Raw genomic sequence first — 13,480 nt, 5'->3', positions numbered from 1 at the left:
AAACTCTGGTGGGCTTGCCTGGCTGGAGCTGGTGCTAAAGAGGAGATGCAGCCACTTCTAGACACCAGCCACGGCAAACAGCCAGGGGAGAGATTACTGTGCTTCTCCATCTCTTCCTCCTCCCAAACCCCACCCTTCCATCTTCCATCGGGGCCTGCCACTGAACAAACTATGAGGAAGCCAGCTGACATGGACTCCTGGAAAATGTGGCCTAGAAAGCAGAGAAGAAAAAGCAGGGCAAAAAGTAGAACTCAGAGCAAAGGAATGACATGAGAAAGGCATAAATTCCAGTTGAAAAAAGAACTCTAGTGTTTAATATAATACATAGTTTAAGGGTTGTCTGTATGGCAACTAATAACAGAAGATATAGCTTATGGATCAGCTTCCCTTCACTGAGAAATATGCAGTTATGTCCAAAATGGAAGGATTTTATTATTCTTTCTATCTTATGGCACTGAGTGTGTAAGGAGAGATTAGCATGGACTGCGAAGAAAGCTGTGATTGTACTGAATAGCCCATGGGACATGGCCAATAACAAGAGACCAGATCCCTTTTGTTTCACTGGGCTGCAATTTGGAACAAATAGCCATGCCCTGATGAAGCCTGGTCAACCAAATTGTCCATACTTGATATCCACTCAGGCCTGCCTTTATAAAAGCATAAGACATAGTATGAAATTCAAGATTCCTATACCAGAAATGCTCTTTATTTCTGTATCAAGTGAGTAGAAATAGAAAGAGTTAGAAATGAGATTTTGTTGTATGGGAATAATAGCAATATAATAACAGAGAAAATAGAATGCAAGAAAAAAAATTATCTGTCCCTCAGTATCACAGTCTCTAGCATCAGAATCTCACCTTTCACAGTGACAATGATCAAAATCATTTTACCAATGGTAAGGTACACGTCAGAATGAGAAAGTTATTTAGAAACTCAAAACATATTTTTACCCGTGTTTTGAAATAGCGTATTATAGACTTTAAAATTACTAGAAATTTTGGTAAATTGCATTATTGTTCTCCAAAATTTGCTTCCCCTCCCTGTAGAAGGATTATACCTATTGACCCTGCAGATGTAAGGCTTGGCCATGTGGTTTTCTTTGGCTAATCAATGTGAGTGATGGCATTGTATGCCACTTGTAAACACAGGATTTAAGAGACAACTTTTGGATCTACCATTGGTCTTCTCCCTCTGCCCTGAGATTGTCATGACACAAAAAAAGGTGCAGTTGGTTTATGAAAGACACTTAATGTGATAGGAAAAAAACCCCTGTGGTTGTAATAAACCACTAAAATTTTAGGGTTGCTGGTTATTGCAGCAGAACAGGATGAAACCTGGAATTATAATGCAACTTTGTTAGAGCATTTTTCTACCTCCACCAGTGGAAAAATGTTGGTAAGCCATTTCCATTCAGTTAGCTCCTGTCTACCTTTAAGATGTGGTTTAAGTTACATTTCTTCAGGATGCCTTTTCTTGATCCTTGCCACCAGATTAGGTTAGATTTCTGTTTTATCTTCCATAGAAATATGTATTTTTATTTAAAGTAACTTATTTTTTGGCAAGTTTTCATTGACTGGTGTGATTATGTTTAGGCTTTTCAATATTGGATCCATATGTGCTTTGCATGACACCGTGACCCTAGCACGTAGCAGGTGCACAATAAAAATATTATTGAAGAAACAAATACATGACTTCTAATGACATTTTATGTTTCACTTCTCAAATCCTAGTAGATGTCTTAGTTTATTCCAATGATATTTTCACTATCCCTAAAAAACTGCGATTGCAGACAGTAATTTCATCATAATTGTCTAATGATTTACTAAAACCTCCACATCTACTCTCTTTTTTATATGCTCCCATTGTAAGTATGCATGTACTTTGAGCAACTAAAGGCACAAGACGTAAGGGTCTCTCTTTCCCACAACAAAGCTATTATATCCCCCACACGATCTTTTAAGCATTTAAAAATGTATCTGTAGTTGTGCTTATTATGTGTTTATATTATCCTTTCTCAAATCTTTGCTTTTTAATATACAAATGTCTTTTTGCCAGAGCAAATGTCTTACAAAGGATACGAATATATATTTTTGAGATTACAAACAATTCTAGAACTATTATTTTTAAAAATGCAAGATCCTGCTATGTCCACTGCTATAATGCTAATGAATGTTGTGTAACATTTGATGAGCACTACGTCATTTCAGCTGGATGAAAGAACCACAGAGTTTCATGTATTTATTAAATTTAGAAAGTGTCAGCTGTCTGGAGGCCTCTAAATTCCAATCTTATGCCATTTTGCCTTTACTGCTGCCTCAAATTTTCATTTCTTAGGAATGATCTATATTACAGACTGCTAAATTTATGTTCAGAATAATTAGTAGTTTGCGTTAAAGAAAACCTCTTCAATCATAAGTTGAGTGAGATCAAAATAAAATTAAAATAGTTTATGTCTTGAGATGCTTCAACTGTTTGTATAAATATAATATTTATTGGAATTTATAGGTTGGGTAGACAAAATTTCCATGATTTTATTGTCTTTCTTGTCTGGAGGAAGTGGGGGTGGAGAATGAGAAACAGTTCTATGGATAGCTTATATTAAGGTGACAGTCAATTAATTAAAAGTTTAATAGTATTACTCACAAAAGTACTCATCTTCACTGTCTTTCTCCATTAGTACTGCTACTTTTAACTATCTCCATTCATCATGACTTTTAATGATACATCAAAGTACAATGTTTCCTATCCAATTGGCAAAACAGGAGATGAAAAGTCACAAAGTATAAGCTATTTTACTTTACTTTCTCAGAAGGGATAAGAGATGACATTAATTAAATCTAAACTGAGATTTATGTTCCTTATCTTGTCAAAAGTTTAATTTCAATATATACCTTAAAAGCATGTATTTTAAAATACAAAATCCATTCATTTCTGTATGAGAGCAATAAACAATCAAAATTTAAAAAGTTTTTTAACTTAATGCCTTTTGCATTAACACCAAAAAAATGTATAAACTTAGGTATAAACCTGACAAAATAAATGCAGGAGATATGCTGAAATCTGCAAACTTTTGAGGAAAGAGGTCAAGAAACACTGTCAAAAATAGTTATATCCATTCACAGATGGAAAATCTCAGTATTGTTAAGATGCCAGTTCTCTGATTTAATCCACAATTTCCATGCAAACCCCAATCTAATTCTCAGCAAGCTATATTGTCAGGTGCACTGCTTATAATTCATCCTATACAGTAGGTTCAGGCATTCACTACTAATTCTTTTCCTGTCTTTACAAAGTCTCAAGTTAAGGAGATAATATCCCTGCTATTAGATGAAACATCTAACCCTGGTCTGGATATATCTGGTTCCTGGCAACCTTTCTGTGGCCCTCAAATCTGGTAGCTAAGGGAGCAGATGATACTGCTATTTGAGTTTCACTGACATAATTATAGATACTATTTGTTATGAGAGTGTTTCCTTCTTTCTGAATAGTCTATTAGACATTTTAAAATACTATTTTAGACTCATTTGGAATAAATTGAAATAAATAAAATAAAAAATAAACCACTGAATAATGCCAAAATTAGTGGTAAAGAGAGATTTAAGTATATTGTAAGGGCTATGAAAGGAAAATTATATCATCATTATACAGTTTTGTCTTGTACAAATATATTCAGTTTCCTAAGAAAAGGAAAATTGATAAAGAATGTGAGTTTCTAGTCATCCAATATGACATATAAGCATTTTCAGCAAGTTCTTTGTCAGTAAAATATAATACTAAAAGTTTTTGTATACATGAGTTTACCATTTTAAGGCCTGTTCATATGTGCCGAAAGTTAAAGCAATTTGGATAAGCATCTGGAGTCATTTCTAAATGAAAAGGCAAAAGACCTAATTTGTTTATTTTCTATATTATGATTATCAATATGTGTGAATTATTGATTTAGTAGCACAAAATAACATCATTAGAGCATATATGTGTGTGTGTGTGTGTGTGTATACATATATATATTTAACTTTATACTTCTAAACATGGAAAGAACAAAGGGCCCCTATCATTGCCTTACTAAGAAAGTAGTTCATACAGTAGCATATAAGTCTTAATACTTTTGAGTTAGGTATTGAAAAGATAGTGAGAAAAATAAGAATACATACTAAGTTCCTTCTCCACTCCTCCCTCTGCTATCCTTCAGCTGGCAAGACATTTATTATTTGATCACCAAGTAACATTTTCATTTTAAGTCTTGAATTATTTGTAATATAGAAAAGCATATCAGTCAATTCTAGGTACATTTAGTGTTATGGATTCAAACTGAGTCTGTTTAAAATTCCCCAATCTTACCCCCACTCCAGCCAACCCCCACCCTACCAGCTTCTTCCTGGTATGTCATTCTGGAGCCATGATGTTGGGAGTTGGGAAACTTGGAACACCATTTAGTCCTTAGTGTGTTCTTGTTTGCTTACATGTTCCTTGCCCCATCTCATGCACAAACACTGGTGTCTGCTGAGGTATTCCATTTTTATTTAGGTTCTGCTTGTGTAGTTCACCCAGCACCCACTGTTGTGTATCATGTTCCAAATTAAACACTGCTTCAGGTCTGGTGTTTATCTCTCAGCTAGCCTCCAGGTCTTTCTCACTGGCACATAGAAGCTTTGGGTGTTCTCTCATTCTTCCCTGGGGCCACATATCACCCAATGTCTCCTTACCCAGTGGGTCTCCTTTTCCTGCCACCTCACCTAGTCTGCTGTCTGCTCAGCTGTTACGCTTTGTCTTTCCTTTCAGAGAGCTGCTGCCTGTAGGAAATAATGTAAATGATGGTCCATTTCCAAGACAAAGTGCCTTGAGTAGACTTTGGTCTGCAAACTGTGGAATGACAAACTATACCAGGCCACTGCTTTAACATCCGGTGCCTACTTGTTGGGGTCCCCTTAGTTTCCCTCACCTGAATCAAAGACTTTAGTCTAGAATGAAAGTTAGCTAGACTGCAAAATAGCTCACTTTACCTAGTCTTATCAGCTTGCCTGACTACATAGGTCATAAGTCAAATACTTGAAAAGCCCCTGAGGTGACTATGATTGCAATGCATTATGGGCTGCAACAAAATGCAGCCAAACAACCCTAAAGAAAACACCAAAACTCCTACCCGATGACAAATAGACAACATCCGGGAAGACTGTGACCCCATAGCCTATGAGGAACCAGGGGAGGGACCTGTGCACAAGGGGATAAACTGCTCGTGGTAAGCATGCTGTATGTGCCTGCCCATCAGACACCAGATCTTGCAAGACCATCATTAAAAATCTTGCTTCTGCTCTTCTCTGTGTCTCTGAGTCCATTCTTTGGGTTAAATGGGTCAGTTTGTTTCTCACAAACTGGGGGCTTGTCCGGGATCTCTGTGCCTGTGTGGAGTGGGACTCCTGTAAGAGGAGACATGCGAACCACCCAATTTAGATGACCTGCTCTGTCCGGGCATCCTGGTGGCTGGGCATTTTCAGAGGTCGTGTGTGACTGAGACGTATCTTAGATAAGAAGCAAGCACAGAGTCCCAATCTGCAGTTTCATTCTCCTGCGAGGGAAACGGCTGGAGACAGACGAAGTGATTCTTGGGGTGTGCAAGAAACCTCCAGCAGGGAATGGTGAGTACACAGGAAAAAGCTCAGACACAGAGACTGACTGAAAATGGTAAATGGGAATTCTAGGGCTAGGGAACAAAGGAAAGAGGGAACTAAGGAAACTCCTTCTGACATTCCCCCAGATAGTACATTGGGGAGAATGCTGCAAGTTTGGAGGGACAACCCTTGAACCAGCAACAAGGAAAAGGAAAAGATGACAAAGTTTTGCTATTTTATCTGGCCCAAAGACTCATTTGTAAATCTTCGGTTTTTTTGGCCTAAGTTTGGCTCAGAAGGGGATTGGGTGGGCCAAGTTTTAATTCTCTATGTGAATGATAAAATCCCATTCTCACAGGTTATGCCCTCTGTTGGATCAGGGAATTAGCCCCCATGTTAGCCCTCAAAGAAGAATAAATGGAATAATAAATAGCTTCACCCAATAAAAAGGCCTGGGATCTGCTAACACACTTGCCCCTTCCATACAGCTCACAAAATAAGGAACAGGAAGATTGGGGAAAACAGGGAGGCCAGAGAGAGATAAATCTGGGGGTCATGAAGGAACTAAACCCACTGCTCCCTTAAATCCTTATCTGAACTAGAAAAATGTAGGAAGGACACTGAGAATTTCCCTGTTCCCTCTAAATAGCAGATGTCTAATATGTTCCCTCTTGGAGAAGAGAAGGCCCAGTGGGACAGGGAATGGTTGGATTTGTGAGTGGGCCTTTAACAAGTCCTCAAGTTAGACATTTTAAAAAGGAAATGAGGCCACTCTTAGAGGATCCCCTTGGTTTGGCAGAATAGTTAAATCAATTTTTAGGACCCAATATTTATACTTGGGCTGAGATGATATCTATCATGAATATCCTGTTTACTGGGGAAGAGAGGGGAATGATTAGAAGGGAAGCCACGATCATTTGGGAAAGACAGCATCCTCCAGGGCAAGGAGACCTGCCAGCTGGGCAGAAATTCCCAAATATGGATCCCGAATTGGATTAAAATGATCCCAGGAATCAGACCCAAATGCAAGACCTTAGGGAACCAGTTAGGTGGACTAAAGAGTCCACTCCTAGGACACAAAATGTCTAAAAAGCATTTGAGATTCAACAATAAAAGGAAGAGATTCCCTCTGTATTTCTGCAGAAGCTCAGGGATCAAATGAGAAAATACTCAGGGTTAGAACTAAGGGACCCAGTGGGGAAGGGCCTTTTAATTTTTATTTTTATTTTCTTTGAGACAGAGTTTTGCTCCTGTTGCCAAGGCTGGGGTGCAGTGGCACAATCTTGGCTGACTGCAACCTCCGCCTCCTGGTTCAAGCAATTTTCCTGTCTCAGCCTCCCAAGTAGCTGGGATTACAGGCACCCACCACCACACGTGGCTAATTTTTGTATTTTTAGTAGAGACGAGGCTTCACCATGTTGGTCAGGCTGGTCTTGAGCTCCTGTTCTCAGGTGATTCACCCACCTCTGCATTCCAAAGTGCTGGGATTACAGGTGTGAGCCACCATGCCTGGCTGGTGAGGCCTTTTAAAGGTTAATTTTGTAACTAAAAGCTGGCCTGATATTACTAAGAAACTACAAAAGATTAATGGATGGAGTGAGAAACCAAAGGAATTACCGAGGGAAGCTCAAAAGGTTTTTGTAAGAAGACAATAAGAGAAACAGAAACAAAAGTCAAAATTCATGGTTTCCACTGTAAAGTAAGTAGTTAGAAAGAGATTAGATCAAGACTGCTCTCAAAGGAGATGAAAGAACACTAGGTCTCAGCAAAAAGACAGAAGGGAGATACAGAAAAACTCCTAAGACTATAAGTGGATGTTACAAATGTGGGAAACCAGGACATTTTGAGAGAGAATGTCTGGAATGAAAAAAGGAAGAGAAGGTCATCCCTGTAATGAATTTTGATGAGGATTAGAGGGATCAGGGGTTCCTTTTGAGTAGGTCCCACCAGGAACCCTTGAAAAACTTGAGGGTGGGACCCAAAGGAGAAGAAATGACATTTTTAGTCGACAGTGGAGCAGCATGATCCTTCCTAATATACCAACCCAGGGGCACAGCACTCTCTAAGGAAAAGCTAACAGTATCAGGCATAAAGACGGAGGGATTTCAGGTTCCGATATTCAATAAAATGTTAATTAGGTTGGGATCAAAACAAAGGAAGGATTCACTCTCATGTCTTCCCAAAGCAGGAACTAACCTCCTGGGTTGAAACCTGATTGTTGGACTGGGTTTAGAATTAGGAGTAGAGGAGGGACAAATAAAAGTAATAATGGGCCTCCTAACAGAGAAGGAAGAAAGTAAAATTAATCCTCCTGTGTGGGTTAAGGAAGACAACAGGGGAGGATTAGAAATCACACCCTTACAGATAACCAGAAAAAATGGTTTGCAGAAAACAATATCCCATACCTGTTGAAGAAAGAAAAGGTCCCTGACTGGTAATAGAGGGATTAACTAAAGCTGGAATATTAGAACCCTGCACGTCACCATACAACAACTCCAATACTCCCAGTCAAGAAACTCAATGGATCATATGGATTAATGCAAGATCTAAGGGCTATAAATCAAATTGTCCCAACTCTCCATCCTGTGATGCTTAACCCTGACACCCTCCTTAATAAAATACCCTGTGAGCATAAGTGGTTCATTGTAGTAGATCTGAAAGTCACATTCTGGGCATATCCCCTAGACTCTAAGAGTAGGGACCTCTTTGTCTTTGAAAGGGGAAATTCCATGACTGGGAGAAAGCAACAGTGCCACTGGACTGTGCTGCCACAAGGTTTCATGGAAGCCCCAAATTTATTTGGTCATACCTTAGAAAAAGTCCTGGAGGAATTCCAGTCTTCCAAAGAAACCCAGTTGTTACAATACATGGATGATTTAATTTCTGGGGAATGGAGGGCTGAGGTATCAGAAACCACCATAAACCTGCTTAATTTCCTAGGGGAAAGGGGATTGTGAGTCTCCAAGAACAAATCGCAATTTGTAAAAAAGAAGTTAACTGTTTAGGACACCTAATTAGTGAAGGAAAGCAGAGGACAAACCCAGAAAAAAATATCGTGAATAGTAGGTCTGCCCCTGCCTAAGACAAAGAAAAATCTCTGAAAATTTTTAGGTCTAACTGGTTATTGTAGGCTATGGATTGACTCATATGCTCAAAGGATGAAAATTCTGTATCGTAAGTTACTAAAAAAGGAGCTCAACCTCTTGCAATGGTCCTCAGAGGAAACGAAGGCAGTGGAGGCTCTAAAGAAGGTCTTCATTATAGCCCCAGTCCTGGCCCTTCCAACTTTAGAGAAAACTTTTCATCTGTTTGTAACAGTAAAACAGGGTGTGGCCGTTCAGGTGCTCACTCAAACCCGGGGTGGTGAAGAAGCAACTTGTTACTTTTGTCTCCACGTTTCTCAATTCTGTCTCTCAAAAATAACCTAAATGTATGCAACCAGTAGCTGCCACGGCCCTGCAGGTGGAGGAGAGTTGAAAGCTGACCTTTGGCGGGGTCCTGATAGTGAGCGCCTCACATCAGATGAGGAGTATATTAAATCAAAAAGAATCTAGGAGATGGTTAACTGATTCCCAGATTCTATAATATGAAGCTGTAGTACTAGAAAAAGATGATTTCTTCTTAACAACAGATACTTGCTTGAATCCAACCAGTTTCCTATGAAAAGGAGACAAAAACAAAGAGTCATCAGTCCATAACTGTTTAAATATCATAGAGTATCAAGCAAAAGTTAGCCTAGACCTTAGAGAAACTCCACTACATGATGGGATAAGGCTGTTCGTGACTGGGTCGTCCCATGTGATAGATGGCAAGACACATAATGGCTATGCTGTCACTGATGGAAACACACAATCCTTATGTGAGAAAGGTAGATTGCCTAATGGCTGGTCGGCCCAAACCTGTGAATTATACGCTCTTAACCAGGCCCTAAAGCTCCTTAAAGGCCAAGAGGACACTATGTATACTGATTCTAAATATGCCTATGGATTGGTATACACCTTTGGAAAAATTTGGACACAATGGGGCCTAGAAAACAGCAGAGGGAAAGAATTGGTACACGGAGAACTAATCACACAGGTTTTAGAAAGTCTCCTGCTTCCAGCAGGGGTAGCCACAGTTCATGTAAATGGCCATCTGAAAGGGAACATTATAAAAGCTCTAGGAATCAGGCTTGCTGATGAAGCTGCCAAGCAAGCCTCCCTGGAGGAAGAAGTTAGACTATTTAATCGATAGTCTAACTTCAGACTGATAAACTAACCGGTAGTCTAACTTCAGAAATCACAAGCAAACCCATAATAAGAGAACTTATGTTCATTCTGCACGATGGGAGTCATTGGGGTCCCCAGGCTATGTGTGATGCAATACTCAAGAATTACGGGTGTATAGGAATGTATGCCATTGCTAAACAAGTGTGTGGAGGTTGTGTGACATGCCAAAGAATAAACAAAAAGGTAGTTAGAAAACAGACTACTAGAGAAAGGCCTCACGGGTTAAGACCATTTCAAAGCATTCAAGTAGATTTTACAGAAATGTCCAAAATAGGGAGACTAAAGTATCGAGTAATCCCTCTGGCTGGGTGGAGGCCTTCCCTCTCCTGACTGCCACCACAGGGAATGTCATCAAAATAATCGTACAGCAAAAATTATACCCACATTTGGCTTGGTGGAAAATATTGATTCAGACAAGGGGAGCCACTTTACCTCGAGGGTGCTAAGGGAAATTATGGAAGGTTTACACATTAGATGGGATTACCACACCCTTTGGCATCCCGGCTCCTCTGGAAAGGTAAAGAGAATGAATCAAACTCTCCTAAAGCATATTACCAAACTAATGTTAAACACTAAAATGCTCTGGACCAAATGTCTCCCAGTTGCGCCCCTTAGGATTAGGACAGCCCCAGGGGAAGACTTGGGATTGTCCCCCTACAAGTAATTATATGGGTTCCCCTATTTAGGCAGGGCTACAGACTTTCCTATTATGGAAACTGAAGGCCACTTTTTTCTTTTTTTTTTTTTTTGTGAGATGGAGTCCCACTCTGTTGCCTAGACTGGAGTATAGTGGCGTGATCTCGGATCACTGTAACCTCCGCCTCCCAGGCTCAAGCAATTCTCCTGCCTCAGTCTGTTGAGTAGCTGGGAGTACAGACATGTACCACCACCTCTGGCTAATTTTTTGTATTTTTAGTAGAGACAGGGTTTCACCACATTGGCCAGGCTGGTCTCGAACTCCTGACCTCAGGTGATCTGCCCGCCTCAGCCTCCCAAAGTGCTGGGATTACAGGCGTGAGTCACCACGCCCTACCCAAAGACCAATTTTTAAGAAATTATATACTGGCCATCTTCTCTACCCTGTCATCCCTTAGGTTAGGAGGACTTCTGACTCAAACTCGGCCTCTTGCGTTCATGATTCATCGATTCATCACTTTCAGCCTGGTGACTTGGTGCTGATTAAGACTCGGAAGGAAGACAAGCTCCACCCAAGCTGGGAAGGTCCCTATCAAGTGATCTTGATCATCGAGAACAGCTAAATGGTGGACTCATTACACATGGGTCAAGGGACTGGTAAAAGAGAACCTGAAATGGAGGTGAAAGGACCAATGGGAAGTGTATGGATCACCTGAGGAGCCCGTAAAGTTAACTCTGAGAAAAACTAGAAGGGAACTATAAGTGGGCTCCACCATTAGGGTGGATGTGTTTAGGATTAATCGTAATACCAAGGGTGAGAGGTATGCAAATATGGGATGGGGCCTAGTAGAAGGAGAATATCCAATCAAACTAATAGTCAACAAAACTAAGACCTCCACCTCCCAAACTATAAACTTTGATGCCTGCCAAATCTTACCTTGGGTGAATTTAACAAACCAAAGTCAGTTGTCACAAGCAGACAAATATCTATGTCCTGAAACAGGCCACTCTTGGGCCCTCTCAGAAAAGCCCTGTGCTAGCTGGAATGGAGTCTGGTGGATCACTCAATTTCAAGTCTGGGTAAGTCATTTATCCAAAAATAAACCTTGAAAGGATAAGATACATTTATATAAGGGCACAATGCCATCTAACTGGAAATTTAGAATGCAATCATATATTAATAACCATAAATAACCCAGCTACTCTAGACCAGAAACCAAGGAGGTATGGATTAGGAATAGCTGTCTCAGGAAGGGGCCCCACAGGATGGTTAGCTCTCAGGCTAATCACCAGTAATCTCTAGCTCACCCGGGCTCATTATAACTCCTGTTCCCACCACTTCCTTTAACATGCCAGGCAATGTCCCTAAGAGAGTAAAAAAAATTGAGATAACTGACCTAAGGCAGACTTTAGAAATTGAGACTGGATATGGAGATGTAAGTGCCTGGGTTGCATGGGTCAAATTTGTGGTACTAGCTCTTGGGCTACTGTTACACATGCTCTGCTGGTCGACCTCAGGCACAGGTGGTTCTCTTTCCCCAAGGATGGAATACCAATCCCTAAGGAATGCATTACATGTTCACTCCACCAGGACAGGGGTGCACAGGGAAATGAGACTCGCAAAAGTCTATCATTGCTCTTTCCCACCTTGTGGAGATCAGATTCTAGAGCAATCCCCTTGCTCTTCGTAGGGAATATGAACCACTCCTCTTGCCTCTCTAGGCAGGGGGCAGAGTTCAGTAAGCCTGTGGGAGAACTCTCAACTTGTATCCACATTCTAAAAGTTACTGGTAAGTTAAACAAAGGCAACTACTTGGCTCTTTATATACGCCAGGCTGATGTCTAGTGGTATTGTGGAAAAAGAAACCTCTGTGACCTGTTACTGTCCCACTGGACCAAGTCTTGTGCCTTAGTTTAATTGGCCATTCCCATCACTCTGGCATTTCATAAGATCCCCAAGAATCCACATGGCCACCGAAGTTGGAGAGATTTAACAAATTCTTTTGATCCCAACATTTATATTGACTTAATAGGAATCCCTAGAGGAGTAACTAATAAATTTAAGGCCCAAAACCAAATAGCTGCTGGGTTTGAGTCAGCAGTCTTCTGGTGATCAACTATTAATAAAAATGTGGATTGGATTACTTACATCTGTTATAATCAACACAGATGAATCAACTATATTCCAGAAACTCAAAGGAGTGGCTAGCCAGTTAGATGCCACCAGCCGAATGACCTAGGAAAATAGACTTGCACTAAACATAATCCGAGCAGAGAAAGTGGGTGTATGCCTTATGCTGGGCAGAAAAGGTTGTACTTTCCTTCCCAACAATACTGCCCCAGATGGAACCATCACAAAAGCATTACAAGCATTAACAACTCTAGCCAATAAATTGGCAGAAAATGCCAGAATTGATGACCCATTTACTGATTGGCTGGAAGGTTAGTTCAGGAAATGGAAAGGAATTATAGCTTCTGTTCTAATATCCCTTATAATAGTGGCTGAAGTCCAAACAGCTTTATGGTATTGCATGATCTCTTATATTAGAGGATTAACCCAAAAATTGATTGAAACAGTCATCAACAAATGCCCATAACGTATCAACTGCTATTAGATGCCAATTCAGACCTGCTGTCTTATGAGGAAGACAGTCAACAGCTCTTAAAACAATTTGAGCACTAAAGAACACACAAATAAATGTGGAAATTGGACATATAGGGGAAAAAAGAAAAAGCGGAAGGAGTTGTAGGTAATTATGTAAATGGTGGTCCATTTCCAAGACAAAGTGCCTGGAGTAGGCATAGGTCTGCAAACTACAGAAGGACAAAATATACTAGGCCCCTGCTTTAATAGCCGGCACCTGCTTGTCGGGGATCCCTTAGCTGCCCTCACCTGAACCAGAGTTTAGTCTAGAATGAAAGTTTACTAACCTGCAAAATCGCTCATTTTATCTATTCTTCTCAGCTTGC

This window comes from Macaca fascicularis, chromosome 3 (assembly GCF_037993035.2).
Source record: "Macaca fascicularis isolate 582-1 chromosome 3, T2T-MFA8v1.1".
NCBI lineage: Eukaryota > Metazoa > Chordata > Mammalia > Primates > Cercopithecidae > Macaca > Macaca fascicularis.
The sequence above is the reverse complement of the archived record's forward strand: the minus strand, read 5'-3'. Positions refer to the sequence as shown.